Below are 17,040 nucleotides of genomic sequence, written 5' to 3'. Positions count from 1 at the left end.
AAGAAAGTTTTCTGAAGAACCATTTTCTAAGAATCCTGAAGTTCTTGTTTTCTCAGAGACAAACTGTATGGTTCTTTGATAACAAAGATCACAATTCAAAACCATTATCAATTTGACAGGTATAACAATTTTCAAGCAGTGGTCAGTTCAAAACTCTTCCTGACCTCTGCAAGGATAAAACCCCCCAAATCACATCTGCAAATTAACAAAATGGATAACCTAATTCCATGACACTTCAGAGGATTCAAATACTGAAAAAAAAAAAACCCTCTCTGCATAGACTAGGTCTTCCTTTATTAAAACATCAAGTTTGCATCTGGCATCCTAAGTGCATCTTGCACTTAATTTAAGTAATATTCAGAAAAAAAGTCTGTTGTGTTATACAAAAATCTGTCTCACTCAGATGGTAATTAGACAGTGGTGTTAAAGGTCTGACAGGAGAAAGATAATGAATCCCCAGTGTAGAAATTATAAAGAATTTCAGCAGTATAATGGACCTTCAAATGGTACGACAAAGATGATACCACACATCACAGGTTAAGTTAAACACCTGCAGACATGTTTCAGGAATGAGGAACACCAGCTCTCCCATTGTACACTGTATCTTTAGACACTTTCTGATCATAAATAAAAGAAAAGAAACATGAAAAAAGTTTTCTGGTTTTAATTTCTCTCCAAACATTGTTTGAGAGAGCTCATCCCAGGGGAGAAGCAGTGTTTAATGCGGATTCTCCATCTCTGACACATTAATTGATGTCATAGTTACCTTGGGAAACAAATTGAAAATTAAAATTAAATAATCTGCTGTGAGATCTAACTACAAGCAGCCAATTTATTTAGTGTCTGACTGAATACAACATGGCACTGTGCCACTCAGAAAAATGAAGATGACTTTACACACTATAGTCATAGCTGCAGAATAACTTAACAGTGCTCAAAATGCTTTGTTCAAACATTTCATTCTAAGTTTACATCTACACTTGTCTCACAGTCAAAATGCATTCCTGTATGTTTATTTGTACTGGCTGCTTCTGAATATTTCCTTTATTACAACATTTCTTGACACTGTCTTGCAATACAGATCAATGAATCAATCATACAGTATAACCCCTAATATTAACACATCCATTTATAATAATTAAGCAATACCACTTGTCAACAGTAGCTAAAGGTAGTTTACAATCTTAATTTATGGACATGGCACAAAAATTAAAACCAGCATTAAATACTTTTCTCTTACAACAAGCAGAGTCCTTTGCTCACAGTAAGACAGAATATGGTATGATGATATGCCATTTTTTAAATTTTAAATTATACATATCCCTTTGTTAGATGAACTGCTGCATGTTGAGCAAGAATTAAAAAAAAAAAAAATTAGGGTTTTTTCAGCAGTCAAAAGATACGGCTGACTGAATCTAACTTTCTCTAGTACAAGAGTGCAGCACTTGCAGGAGTGGTGTGGAAGCCTTTGCCTCCACAGAAGCAGCTGTTAACTTCTGCCTTCATGTAAGAAAGAGGCTTGCTATTCCCACTCAGCTCTAATCTCTGTGGGATTCAGAAATCCCTGCCTTTTGCCCCTTGCCAGTCAGTGCCTCTGCAGAGAGCAAGGCAGGAGCTGCTCCTTTTATGCACGGGCAAAACACAACCAGCTTCTAGTGAGACAGGTTAGGACCAAACACCCACCCTATCAGTAGCAGCTCATTTCTGTTTCAGCTGCTCTGCCTATCAGCTGAAAAATACAGCTAAAATAAATAAATCTTGTAATTTTTTCTAAATAATATGCAGTACAATATCTGTATCTTATTTTTTTCTACTTCAAGTGCTGTGGGTAGCAACAAAATCAAAGCCCTGGTGATTGGTCTGTTTCCAAGGATCTTAAGGAGGTTTCTAAAATACTAAGAATAAACACCTCAAGTCCACATCAAGATATAAGCTCATATTTTAAGAAGTCAAAGTAAGTATTTATTAGTCTTATTAAATCCTGTACAAGTAAGTTAATCTTTCATTGGTTGCTTCATTGCTAAACATGTCCAGGGTACACACCCCTCAAAGCATTAATTTGTTTGGGTATTGCATAGGAAAGGAGTTGAGGTCTAGAAACCCCCTAATGTACATGACCATTCAATCCTAAATCATTACCACCCTTGTGTCAGTGTAGACACTGGCTTTACTTACTCTACAAAGTAGTTCCTTTCTATCCTGAAAGATTCTAGGTTTTTTCACAGTACATATTTTTGCTACCTGAGCAAAGGCAATAACTGATGAAAGGTTGTTATCCTCTCTATAGATCAGGATAAGACATGATATTGAACAGTGGACTTCACAAGAAATTAGTAGATTCAGCAATCTCAAATTCCACTCCAGCTCCCAAAAGGAATATGCTTTGCCAGGCATTAACTTTCCTGCTTGTTCACCCAAAATTTCCACCCTTCTTTCTTTCACGTCAATCCTGGTTCTGATCTGTCTACCTCAGAGCCCTTTAAGAGTAGTCTTTTACCGTTTTTTCTCCAAAGCACAGATTGCCATTGTGTGCTGTGCAAGCCCAGTTCCAGTGTTCTCATTACCAGACAGAGCTCTGTTTAGGGCTATTTCTAATACAAGTAGAGTCAATAGTTTTCTGTAAGTCACAGCATACTTTTGATAATAAGGAAATACCACAGCACACCACAGATCTTATTGAATTAGTGGAATTGCAGTGATTACCAAAGTAAAAGATAGTAAAGCAGCTATGATAAAATAATACAAATCATACCAATCCATCATTGTTTTAACAGTCCAAACATTTTAGTAAATCCAAATTCAGTATTGTAACTCATCCCAGTGACTGTCCCATATGACTATATGACTGCTTACGGCAAGCTAAAAATCTAGACCTTGCTTTACAAGAAATCTTTCTCCCCACATAATGTGGAATTTCCTCACCTTTCTACCTTTCTCTTCTGTATAAAGTATTTTAAGAAGCAGAGACACAATCAAGTGTTTGCTCTGTGCTCGAAGTTGAATAGGTTGTGATCTGCAACATTAGACAGCTACCAAGCCAGGAGATGAAGAAAATAATTACCTTTGTTTTGTGAGAAAAAAATTACCTACTTCTCTATCTTGTCATCTATCTTGAAAATAAGTTTCACAGAATACATGTCAACTTCAAAACTACTAATATGTCTTATTTTAAGGTCATGAGACAGACATTTCTGCTGCTTTAAAATATTAGCGTTTGTGTAATAACATCAAATGCTAGATATTAATATTGAAACTAATGTTCTTGATGACACGGCAAACCCCTCATTTTAAAGTATCACTATATTTCTTATATTGGTTTTGTGACTGACTCATTTCCCTGTAATGGTCTGAAGCAAGTCCCTGGATCCAAATATACCCCTGGGAGAAGCCCAGACTCCAGATGTGAAAGTTATATTGCAGCCACATCTCTGGTTTCAGTTAAAAGCAAAGAGGGGACCTTAATTACTACACCCATGTTTTGGCATGTAGCTAAAGGAAGGATCGATTCCCAAATGTTGCTGATAAAATGCGTATTTGCCATTTTAAGTATCACATTAAGTACTTTTGTAGGGTAAATATTTTCCTATGCTAGGACCAAATAACATGCTGAGAAGACAGCGTGGGAAAAATATTCTCTTCCTGTGAGTCAAAACCTCTCTGTGAAAACACTCCCCAGCAAGCCCAGCAGGCAGGCTCACAGCACCTGATCCTCTGCTCCCTCCGTCACACGCTCAGGATGAAGTGCAGCCCTCGGCTGTGGCACATCCATGCCCCCTCATCCCTGGCCCACAGCAGGGCTGGACCCCCAGCTAAGCAACTTCCAATGGAGATAGCGCCCCGAGAGCCACGGCCTCCTCACACTGCAGGAGCCCTGCAGCTGCACTGCTCATAGCCATTCTTCCTGAGGCACAGATAAGGATACCTCAACAAACACTAGATACCTGTATGCAACCATGATGCACTATTCAAGTTTCTGGCTTGGGTTTTGGGGTTTTTTTGAGAAATACTGATACTGAACTGACATAACTGATGAGACCTCGAGTGATCCGGCTGCCCAAATGAGGAAACAGTTGAAGAGCTCCTGCAATGAGGGCAAGCAATCCAATGCATCTGGAAATTATTCTCACACTTTGAAGGAATATATTTTTAAATATAGCACAATCTGCACTCGCAGTCCTTGAAAGTACAATACTTTCATAAAACTTGTAAGAGAAAAGCTAAGAAAAATAAGTTTATGTCTTCTTTTCAAGAATTAAAACTCGTCCTGAGGACATGCAGTGGTTGTGACAGTCAGCAGGAGTTAAATGTAAAGATCAAAGTGTTGCCCATAGCCAATGGAATTTAATTAGAATCCACAAAAGGAGGAGCACTGAGGGTCTAGAACATGAAGTCATTGTTAACTGTTGTGCTTACTGATTCCTTCCAAATACCTACTCACAGCTCAATCTCTCAAACTTAGCAATGCATAGCACTTCACTCATTTAACTGGACCTTTAACTTTAAATGTCTGCAAAATCTGATTTTTGTTTATTTCATAGATCAAAAGTGCTATTTAGGAGCAAATAAAGTAAAAAAAAAGTGGTAATTATTTAATGATGAAAGTGAAGTCTAGTAACCTTTTATCCCATACCATTAGTGAAATCTTTAGCTAGTATTCATGACTTAGCCAGGATTGCTGCATCTTTTTTTCAATAAATTAAATAATAAACTGTCTAAAAACTCTAAATTTCTAATGCATGAAGAAACTTCTCATTTGAGCACCATGGTCTGGATTAACTGTGAAGCATCTTTCAGAGATGATAAAAAATTTCCCCTATTTCTTGAAAGACAATTATCTTGCTGAGATTTGTACCTGCACATACTGATCTTGCAGAAGTTCATGTAACTGTTTCTACAACTGACACATAGGTTTGCATAAATACTATTTTCCTAAATATACTGGAGCATTGTAGGGCAACATAAAACATTGATTGTAGTGTCTAATGACAGTGCATATGGTTAAATATTCCCTTTGTGTTCACAGCTTTAAATTATAATGAACAGCAAGTTTTATAAATAAAAGTACTAAAAGTATTATAAATAAAATTACTAAAAGTTTCCATGAGCTCCACAGATCTTAGAGAACTGTCTGAAAACTAGGTCTGTAGAAAGAAAAGTGTTTCATTAGCAGATTTCACTTGCAGAGTTTTCTGACTGGGTATTTGCCACCTGTCACTTCTGTTTACAATGTCTATAAAATCATTTTAGCACTGAAAATCACTGACAACTACCTTTCATATTTATTCATAGCTAAGGACTCCTGCCAACTCCCATCGAAGTCAACAGCAGATTTCTGGATATAGCAGGAATAGGATTAAACCTAAAAGGTCTGTGACTGCTGTCCCTGAAATACTAATTTGCATTTTTTCTTATTTTTGAACAAACATATGACCTTGGCTTTTTAAATTGAATGTTTTCTGATTTTTGAACCAAAATACAACCTTGTCTTTTTAATGTTGGGTTTTTGCAGCTAAGTGTGCAGATGCGATAATCACAGAACTGAGGTCATTTGAGATTACAGAAAGGTTAAAAACTATGCATGGGAAGGTAAAAACAGGAACTTCTAATTAGCAAAAATGGTTTGTCCTGCAGCATTGAGGTCATGTCCTTGTACCTTTTCTGAAAAAACATATTGATTGAAGATGTGTAATCAACCCATTTGAATAGATGGATGAAGCAGTGTTTTCACAGCCATCATACAGATACTGATTTTGCTTTAGGTATATCCCACAGCAGAAAAAAGCAGCTCTGAAGAAGCAGAGAAGTCAGCTACTTTCCCAGTTGTTCTCTTCCATGGTATTTGCAGGGCAGGATCAGAAGGCACCTTTCTTTTTGGTTAAATGCCTACAGATGGTTTCTGCTACAAAACATGTTTAAAAATAATTGGAAATGCTGATTTAGCCCATGTGCACTGTAAATTAGCACCTTCCTTTTTTATTTCACTGATTGGCCTGTCATTTTGCACACAATGGTACAGGCAGATATAGTTATTCATAGCCCACCTCTTTCAAAATCTGCTCTTCTAAAAAAGCTTTGAGTACACAAAAGCAGTGCATCTTACCTTTGAAAATATTACCAGTATCCTACGAGACTGAATGCTTTAGGAATACATTACAATACCACTTTGAGTATATTGTTTAGTTGTTTTCTAATACTCTTCTGCAAAATACAGCAGATATGCATTTAAAGCACAGAAAGCTAGGTAAATATGTGAATTTATATTGTCTTTAAAAACACAGGCTTCTTTTTACACTAAAATAATGAAGCTACATAAAGATGAGAGCTTTTGTCAAATATTGAGCCTGCACATGTGGTATTAGGAGAAATTAATCTTGTTAATCACAACAAATAAGCACTTAATGACTAACATTAGCCTGCTGTTAATGTATACCACCTCTGTAACAAAACTAAAGATTAAATAAATCCAGAAGCAGATTTTGAACATTCAACAGGAAGCCAATCTGTGATGCTTGTTATTGTCTCCAGTGCAATTGCTGAAGTTATCACAGTTACTGATCTTTCAAATCCTTCCGTTCCATTTATTCAACTCTTCTTTTAAGCATGTGAAAGAAATCAAATTGCACAGAGTGTTTTTCAGATTACTTCTGCACAGGAAAAGTCAGCACATGCAAATGAGAGCAGCAGGGAGAAGGAATGCAAAATTAACTCAGAGATAATGGCCATGTTCACCACAGATTAAGAGATACAGAGGAATGGAAATCCAAGAAAAGGTTAACAAAGAACAGTGCAGAAACTTTGATCATATGTATCAACTGCCAGCCTCTAATTTGAGGTACAAATTCAGGGTTTAATTATTGAAGCAAATTAAATGTATTTTAACCGCAAGGATTCTTCTGCTGCTTTTTTGTGAATTTTTGTGCAAGGTCCTCGGATATTGTGCATTGCATGAACCACAGGTTAATCCTCCTGGAGTTATTCTAGGCAGGGCATCTAGAATTACCCACATTTCTTCATTTCACAACCTATATAACTGCATTGGCTGCAACAATGTTAACATCACAATATTCTTACCAAAGTCTGAAAGATCAAAGCTTGTCTTCATTTCTCAGATTGCAGATTTTCTTTTGTTTTTTTTCTTATTTATTTTGCAGTATGTGCTGTTCTTTATGAACAGAGATAAAATGAAGGGAGATACAGACAGAATAAAGGATCAAGGAGGAAAAACCAGAAGAAAACCTATAGTAGAACATGAGGAACAAAAAATCCATAAGAAATAAGGAAAACACGGGCAATAGAGCAAAACTATTTGTAATGGAACGGACAGTTCTCTTACTGATAAAGTGCTTTCTCTCTACTACAAATCCACTGAAGTTTGGTAGGTTCTCAGGCAAATAATTTTTCTGTAATCTGTCAGTATAGCCTATAAAACATGTTGACATGCTAATTTCATGGAGCTTTCCAGCAGTATTTTAGATTTTAGGAGAATTTTTTTGGTTGTTGTTTTTGTGCTTCAACCAAGTCTGCTGGTTATATATTACACTCTGTTGCACAATTAAAGAAGGATATATGTTTATTACCTTGATTTGGCTGTCAAGATTCAATTTCTAGTGTCACTGGTTTGCCGCACAAGCATCTATTGGAGGGCTGGAAATGACATACCTAGTTTTGCAGCATTGTTTAATGAGGCTGCTCTGTGCTAATAAAGAAGTAATAACTTCCTAAACTTGGACATTTCCTATGTTATTTTCTAGTATTTTGTTTTGAATGGCATTGGTTTGTGACACAAAGGCCAGACGTCCATTGTTATCGATTTAAGGCTTTGTTTCCTAATTTTACATTTTCTTTTTTAAAGATGTTTCACTTGTGTTTTATAATATGTCTACAATGAACCTCTTCTCTCTCCATCAGGCCTTCTGAAACACCAGTTAGTGCTGCACACGTATCTGAGATCCCAGGATGGAAGCACTACTTACCTGGCTGCCTTGAAGGCCCTGACCTGCATTCCAGTGAGGCGGCATGGAAGTGCACTGGTGTCAGCAATCACCAATACCCATAAGACAGACCTTCCTCCCACTGTGTCACCACAGAAGGTAAGGAATTGTATGGGCACCCAGTTCTTAATTCAAGGTGTGGCAATTTATGCTTCACTGCTGGGCTTCAGTCCTCAGGCAAAATGAGCACAGAACACAGCTTGAGAATCTTGGTCTGGAGGAGCTCCCAAACAGGAGCAACAGCCAAATTGTAGCAACAGAGTCATCTCAGATTTACTTCGTTGAGAATCCAAACTAAAATCAAATGTTACTGATAAAAATCTTTGTCTCAACACTTCAGCTACCCAGAGACCTAAGGCTCACTTTAAGTGTAGTGGCTGTCCCACACCAAAGGTCCTTTAAGTACAATTTCCCACCAAATGTTAAAGAATAACCACTCTGTATGTGCTGCTTTCTAAATCTGTAAAATGGAAATCCACCACTGAACACCTGTTTTCTCTCATTATATTAAGAAACTACATTCATTTCAAAAAATGGAGCCATGTAACACAATGTGTCCAGCTTGTTGTGTTGCATACTGCTGCTGTGAATAGTAGATCCAAGCCAGCAAGGAAAACACTTCAGCTGTTTCAGAGGTGAAAGAGCAGAGCATCTGGACAGTGAATTGTGGCAGAAAACCTAAAAATGAACCAAAATAAAATTCCAGCCAAAGTAAGGGCATATGTACTCAGAGGAGTACTTCAAATAGGTTTTGAATGTTATTTGAATACAATCGTGAAGATTGATTGCTCCTTTGACTGGAAAGTTAAAAGTATTGTGCACTGGGCCCTTGAAAAAAAATTAATTATGTAACAAATAATAGGTTCCACCTCTGTATTTGTTTACGTGCACAGAAAGAGGATGCTACACAGCAAGTTCCCCCTTTTCCGAGGGAATAAAGGCTGAGCAGCCATGGGAACAGCTGGGGCAGAGGGAGGAAATGAGATGCACGAGTTCCTAGAAGATGTAAAGCAGAGACCTAAGTTTAAGGATAAAGAGAGGTAGTATCTCCTTCACAAAGAATTTCCTGCCAAGATGAAGACAGTATTTTTTAAGCATTTTGGCATTCTAGAGCATTCTGAAGCACCATGAATCTTGCCGAGTGTGCACTCTCAACAGGTAAAAACAAAACAGGGAGGAAAGAAAGTCTGCTGCACTGTGTATAATCTTCCTTTACATGGGGCCAGAAATATTTGACATTTCTGCTTACAGTTTAGGTGATGTGGAAAATACAAAACATTTATTTAAAATACTTGGACCTGACAAGCTTTAACGAGACACAAGCACTAACTTTACAAGTATCTTGTGGCAATGGAGAAATTACGTTCTCCCAGTATCACAACTATCTTTTCAGCACACTCATGTTGTAAACCTTTGCTCTGGGTTTTCAGCTCTGTTTATAACAGGGATCTAAATCCCACAATGCCCATACTATGTTAAGCTGATATTAAGATTGCATTCCTAGGTAATGCAGCTTCTTTGCTAAAAGACACCAGAGTGCCAAACCTAAGTTTAAAGATCTGAATGCAGTTATTAATGTTTTACTAAAGATTATGAGTGTTTTTCATTACTGTAGTGTAACAGGAAAGAAAACACTGAGTATTTGTTACATAAACCCATACAACTGCCTTTTTTGGCATATTTATTCCAGCATTAAATAGATCAGCCATTTACCATATAGTAGGTTACAACAATGGCAATAAAATCTAACTACTATTTTTTTAAACATATTAACCCCATTAGATGCTTTTCTGCCACTACCACTCTCTCATTTCAGTTTCTTATCTTGTTTTTCCCTGTACCAACTAACTGCTAACAAAATTCTGCCCACACCATGGGCATGGATAGATGTTCTGTTTTAGTTTTTGCTATGGGTAAATCATAATCCTGTATCCTATCAGTAGTCCTTGCTCTTCACCACTTCAAAGCCTATTTGAAAAGATATTTTTTCCTTTTAATTCCCCTCTATCATTTGAATTCATTTTTGCTTAGAACTTACTGTTACTTGGAAATAATAATTTTAAAGATGAAAATCATTTTCAAAGAGAAACTCAAAGGAAGGTATCATGAAACCACATTTCACATATTAAGCAACCATTAAGGCCAGTTTTTACTGGCATTTCTGAGTGCCAGTCTCTAATCTGCTATGAGAATAGTCAAGTCTCATGATACCCACCTCTATCTCATGCATGGTATAGCTGCACACTTCAAAGTGTGACTAGCATGCCTCTGTTGCTTCTAAAATTTACTACTGTTATGGTCAATGACTTTTTCCACATATAGTTGGCTATTGTGCTGCATCTCCCACAGATCTGGAGCATATGACATACAGGGAAAGTGTGAACCTGATCAAAGCTGATACTAACTTCCAGATCAGCTGCAGATTTTCAGTGTCCCTTTACAAATGTGGTCTCTGCTTCATGAGCACATCAAAAGGTTTTGCAAACGGTGTCTAACTTGAGACTGAAGACTGGTCTCCTCTGTGTTATTTCATTGCCACCGCACAACCCAATGTTTTTGTCTGCAAAGGGAAATATTTCATTACCTTCTAACATTCATGAAGGTGTCACTATTTAGTCATCAAGACCACAATGGGTTGAAAATTCTTACAGAACTTTTGCTTACATTTAAAGACTGGTATTTAACCTTCTGTGAGTTCATCCTTGGACAGGTTGCTTAGCAGAGAATTAGTGCCACTGATACCCTGCATTCTGCTCTCTCTTTTGCTGTTGGTAGGCCTATTACTTGCTTATTTTAAGCCAGAAGGCTCCAATTAAGAGCAGGGCCATACAGAAATATACAGCACAAGATGAAGTCTGACCTGAAGGGTTTGCCCCCTGAATGGGTAAGACAGAAAAAATGGGATATGAAAGGACCATAACTATGCCTCCTTTCTAAGTGGGGAAATAAGCCATGCTGGAGATCACAAAAGAAGCCGAGCTCAGAAGTCAATCCAGATGTCTTAGCACAAGTTAAGAGATTGCACAAGTTTCTTGGGCAGTTTAGTAGATGAGTGACTTAGAGAAGTCGAGTCTGACCTTATAAAAATTGGCAGCAAGATAGTAAAAAGAACATCGGGATGAAAACACTTTACACAAGTAAAATTCTAACAGATTTTGCAGATAGAACTCATAAAAGGATGCAGGTGCTATATATACAAGCAGAACAAGGAAGGTACCCTCACACTAAATCTTCACAGCTAACACACAGCAGGTTTAATGTCACTGTTACTTCTGAAGGCTTCGTAATTCCTTAAAGGAAATGTATTTCCCCTTGTCTGGTTTTTAATATCATGCAACTTGTTTGGGAACCTTTAACTGTACCAAAATAAGCATTTAATTCAAACTATAATTAATTGTAATTATTTCTGTCAAGATTTCCTGATGTTTTTGAGAAAAAAAATCAGGTCCCCATTGACCAAAAGCCTTGCTAAGTTACTTAAGCCATAAGACTCTCTCCCTTCATACCATTCTTCCCATGGGGAAATTCTAAAATCCTACTTCTAAATATGCCTTGTGAGTTCGTTCTATGGACTAATGGTTCTATTTCCACTAAAATTTCAACAATTTCAGTCCACCAAAGATTTTTCTTATCATGAAGGCAAACGGTTTTCCACTTTCAGCTTGCCAGTGCAAAGAGGCAAGAGACAACTGTGAAGACAATTTTGGCAAAAACAAAAAAAACCTGAAATTTAAAGTTAGATTGATACATGCTTTCTCCAAAGACATGGAAATTTTGCCATTTTTAGCAGTTCTATTTAAAACAGGAACTGCAATGAGTATTTTAGGCTCCTGGATGCCTGCAGTCAGGGCTAGGGAAAAACACAGCTATTCATGTAAGCAGATGTCCCTCCCTATAAACCAGAAGGCATCACCTTGAGTATATTGTCTTGTGTTTTCAAATCATAGAAATAATTATGAGCAAATGTAAAATCCCAATTTTTCCAAGTTACAAACTAGAAATATTGCTGAGGTGTTCCTCTGTTGTATTCAGGCTTTTACTAATGCTCTTCTGTGTGTGAGGAGTTTCTGTATTTGCCAAGGAGGGTAATCAGCTTTCCCTGAACAATTTTTGTCAGTCTCCATCTCTCTCAAGTGCCAAATGGAATGCAAGGTTAAAATGAAATTAAACACATGTTTACCATGGTCAGTATTAGAAAGGCAGTCATCTCTATACAACACACTTCTGTCTAATACACTATCGAGAAACTTGTTTCTGTGCTATTATTCATTAAAAGTGTCGAGTTGAGCAGCAACTACTGTACATGGCATCACAGAAGCCTTAAGTTTTACTGCACTCCCTAAAATCAGTGACATTCTAGAACTACACCAGGATTCCCACAAAATACATTTTCCCCAAAAGCGTGACACATTTTTGTTCTGAGTAACTCAGAACTGGGCTGAGGAAGAGATTCACTTCATAAATATATGTTTCTTTCAATTTCCATTGTGGAGGGGAAAATAAACAAAGAATTCTTTAGCACATTGCCTTCTAACAAGAAATTTTTACATTATTCACAGGGAAGCAATTGGATGACTCGCACAGGATACTCCCTGCAGTTCTCTAATACAAATAGCTGTCTAAGTGCTAGATTCCACAATGCTTGATAACATCTTTGGAAGTGGTTCCACTCTTCTCCACGATGATACACGTGCTGTTTCTAGATTACGACCACACAATTAAAGCTCTCTTCCTGAGCCACTGCATGGCTGACCTATTTTCTATACAGACTTAGCTGAAACAATCAATGGGCATAGCCATGCATGAAGTGCAAGGCATAGCCAAACCATCCCAAGGGATGGTTCTGGACAGCTCTGTGTCCCATAGCCCCATGCAGGGATGCAAGTCCCCAGGCATTTTTCCTCTTGCCTTAGGGCAGAGGAAAAGTGGCCTTGTCACTCAAGTATCGACAGCACAGCATTGTGTTCACAGGCAGATACATATGCACAGGAAGTACAGACAGGGGCTCTCACGAAAGAAATACCCTCTCAGAAATACCACATAAGGTCACAGCTTGGTTATCATCTGGGCTTAGTGCGCTCCCTGTAAGGAATTACCCTCCTGGGGTTGACTTGCAGGAAGGGGCTGGTTTGAATGCTTCTACTAGCAGGGCACCGTTCTCTTGGAGCAGCTACTTCGAGTGTGAATAGTGAATATGCAAGAAGAAAATCAATTCACAAATTGACATTAAGTAATACAAAGGAACTAATTTAAAGAGTCAGAGCAGTAAAATCAAGAAGAATGTGTACCACAATACTGCCAAGTTCAAGTAGCTGGGAGGGTGCTTAAAAGTAGCAGTGAAGGTTTGAACCATGGAAGGGGGTATTTGAATCAAATGAGAATGTCAGTTAAAATACAACTAAATCTCAATTAAATCTGAAAGCAGTAATATTCTTAGCAAGGGCACCTATTCCACTTAACAAAACTATCATTTAATAGGAAATATGAATGAAAAACAAGTGGAAGTGAATATCACAAAATACTGTGCTCTGATAGGGTGGGATTCTCTCAAAGACTGAAGGCCTGTGTAGGCCCTAAAGCTCACAGAGGTGCTTGGGGTCTGAATCAAGGAACAGGACTTGGTGAGGTCTCTCTGTGGTGAAGTAAAATTAATCCCTAGAGATGATACTTTCTCTGACTTAGGTCATGAAGCAGCAGAACAACTGAGAACAGTGAAACGTGCACTCCTACAAAAAGGGAGAAGATGTCAGTTTGCTCTAGACACCACATGTACAAAAACATGTGTGGTGAGCCACTTCCTAGCACTGACCTGCCATCACCCAAGTAGGACAACCAAAAAAATGGAAGAACAGTATATTACCAAATGAGCTGCAGTCAATACCTATGGTACAAGTAAAAGTCTTAATTACAGATATTAACACGTTTTTTTTTCAATTGTCTCAAAGCAGGAATCTATAAACAAAAACCTTACAGAAAATCTGCTGTTTCTAGCAAAGTTTGCTGCCTTTATTAGAAAAAATTAATTTGTTGTTTACACCATAGCTAGAAGCCTTAGTCAATTTAACCACATGCTTAAATCCTATTGTAATTTTAAAATTAAATAGATACTAACATTCTGCCCTGAACAGTGTTGCTTTCTTAAACAAAAACCTATGCCCTGAACTGACTTAAAAATATATTATGTTTAATGATAAACTTGAATCTCTACTTGTCATACAACTATTCATGCAAAACATGCTGAATATACATCATACATACATCATACAGCCATATCTCAAAAGGTGAAGACAAGCTAGAAAGAATATTCAAAATAATGTCAAATATAAGATTTGGCCTAATTTAATATCAAATGCTAAAAATCTTAATTGAAATGGTAAACATCTACATAAATGCAGTAAATTTTAAAAGACATGTAGACAATAAAGGTCTTTAAAAAGTAAATAAAAAAGTACAAAATGTGCAAGGAATTGCAGCAAAAAAACTCTAATGGCAGCTCTCCAATGGCTCAAACTTCATTTGCTAATAAAATGTGCAAGCTGAAACGTAATGATTACAACATTATAACAAAATACTTCAAATTATGTCCTGTAGTTTCCAAAAACTCTTTTAAAATAATATTTCTTTTTACCTATACTAAACTTTTCTTAAATGAATAAGGTTTTATAAAGAAAAATTAAAACCTGTTGCTAGTCTACAAAGTAGCTACAAAATACAGCCAGTACCTCCTAACACATATTTCCTTGTCGATAATTTAGGACATTGCATATGCTTGCTTAGCCTCCTGAGGGGCTTGATTTTTAGTTTTTGAGGATTTTTTAAAGTACAATAAAATTTACAGTAGTTTTTGTTGAACAAGTCTTTCCAATTAAAAGGAAAATAGCTGTGTTTGCCATAAACTCGCTCTTGGCTTCTTGGATTGCTTATTTTGAGTCTCGGTTGGTTTTTTTTAGAATTTTAAACAGACGGCATTCATACTCAAAATAACAGTGATATTTTATCTTTTAGGGCATGACATAACCAGGTTTTGACTGCTACTGATATTTGGAATATTAGATTTTATTATCAACTCTTACTTATGTTTTCATTTCACTATGGGATCTGTTTTGAAACAGACTGTCACAGAAGGCTAAGGACAGATTTTTTAAAGAAAGCATTAATCGCAATAAGACAAATATACACAACCTTAGCACTTACTTTTATGGACACTAACTTTGACTTCTCATTTTCAGTGTTTCATCAAAAACTTGATTAATTTAAGTGAGTACTCAGCAAGTGAGCCAATGGGAGAGAGGAGGTGAGACTTTGGTCAGACATTTTATTGACATCAAATAAGGGTAAAAAAACCACTGTAGAACTAAATTCCTTACCTTCTCCTCCAATGTTTGCCTCCTGATCTTTCATTGTCATGACTCATAATAGCTGCAAGTAACATATTTCCACAGGAAAAGAAGTACAACCAGGAAATCTCAATATGTGCTTTCCTTCTTTCTCCTTCCATACTTTTCCTGCCTACTTTGGATGAACATGATTTCAGCAAATGTTTTTTTTTTTTTGAGAATGGGGAGCACAAATTTTTTATATCAATGCTACAGTACTCCTCATGCTTCCTTACAATCACCTGGTTCATTTAAGGTTCTTGCTACTGGCAAAGTGAGGAGAACAGTCATCAGAACGTATGGCCATATATAGCACCCCAAAGCAACACAATCCAAGCAAGAAACGTCTCTACAATTCTCCTCCCTACAAAGAGAACATTTGTAACACATTTAAACACATTCTCTGGATGCTTGAATTGTTTATCTTCTCTGATTAATTATGTAAAATAGTCTGTTACAGGAATCTCTTCCAGTACAGGCTGTCACCACCTTTTGTTCCTGACCCCAGAAAAGTAATAGAACCATTTATATGATTTAAAGTGTATGTTTCCTTATGACTACGTTTTGTAGTTTGGAAACAAATCAACTTAATTCTAACAACAAGAAAAGGGAGTGGCTCCACTGGGAGTTTTGTCTTACAAAAAATTCTAAGATTAGACCACTTCCAAGTAAGTAAAACACTTTGTTCTATTTATACAAATATAATTAAACTCTTACACTTGCTATGAAAAATTCCTCTGTTACATTTTTCTGTAGCTCTGTATTCTCAGACTACATACTGGAAAATCTAAGTGAATAAAAATTTCTGTTTTCCTACTAGTATTCCAAATAGTAAATGTCTGACCATTTGTCTTTAGACCAACCTACATGCAGCACAGTGTAACCTGTAGTCCAGTGGAAGTGAAAAGCCCAAATACAGCATTACAGACACACTGCATCCTTGCTTATGACTTTTTCCTGTTAAATCATCCTTTGAACTTAGAAAGCCTTCTTACTACATCCAGAGAATAAGTAACCAGCTCTGAAAATAGAGCCATTTTAGAAGCAGCATTAGATCAAGCTTGAGACAGGACATAAGATGTATATAAAACATATAAAAGCACTCCTTTATATATGAGAGAAGAGCTTTTCAAGCATCTCATGATTATAGATAGGGATGATTTTATAAAGAGAATACTAAATGTAGGCTAGTAATGGTCACTGAGCTTTAGCCACAGAAACAACTCTATTCACTCAAAAAAGGGGATTACAAGCCTAAAGTCTTGATAAAATGGAAAGAAGAGGGGAGCTAAGAAAATTGACTGAAAAACTGCTAATCATCATGAATGCAACACAGGTTGGGGGTACATTTATTCTTCCTAGGAAGAAGAAATAATTGGAATAGCAGATGCAGAGATGAAGTTATTGTTAGAGCATCAAGTATGTGATGAAATGTATCAGGTTTGTGTCTAATTCATGAGGTGGAATAATACAAATTGCTTTGAAAACCGAGTAAGAAACCTTACCTAAGCATAACGCAGTAGCAGCAGCCTGAATGGGTTGAATTAGCTTGACGGGTACCAGCGGTTTGTGAATTCTTAGAAAGCCTCACAATGCACAAAGGCCGCCGGAGTAGCCCTCGTGGCTGGAGCCCTGAGCGGGCTCCCCGAGCGCTTCCAGCCCCGAACCGAGCC

At 37.1% G+C, this 17,040-nt stretch overlaps 1 protein-coding gene across 1 annotated transcript in view; it reads right to left on the bottom strand.

Moving 5' to 3' along the window:
* GUCY1A3 (guanylate cyclase 1 soluble subunit alpha) overlaps positions 1–16,891 on the bottom strand; it is a 37,074-nt gene extending 20,183 nt beyond the window's left edge. The window contains exon 1 of the mRNA XM_008635656.2: positions 16,873–16,891. The gene's annotated coding sequence lies outside the window, so the exon portion shown is untranslated. The remainder of the gene's footprint in view (positions 1–16,872) is intronic.
* Positions 16,892–17,040: the final 149 nt, after the last annotated feature.

This window comes from Corvus brachyrhynchos, unplaced genomic scaffold (genome assembly GCF_000691975.1).
Source record: "Corvus brachyrhynchos isolate BGI_N302 unplaced genomic scaffold, ASM69197v1 scaffold175, whole genome shotgun sequence".
Lineage (NCBI taxonomy): Eukaryota > Metazoa > Chordata > Aves > Passeriformes > Corvidae > Corvus > Corvus brachyrhynchos.
The sequence above is the reverse complement of the archived record's forward strand: the minus strand, read 5'-3'. Positions and strand labels throughout refer to the sequence as shown.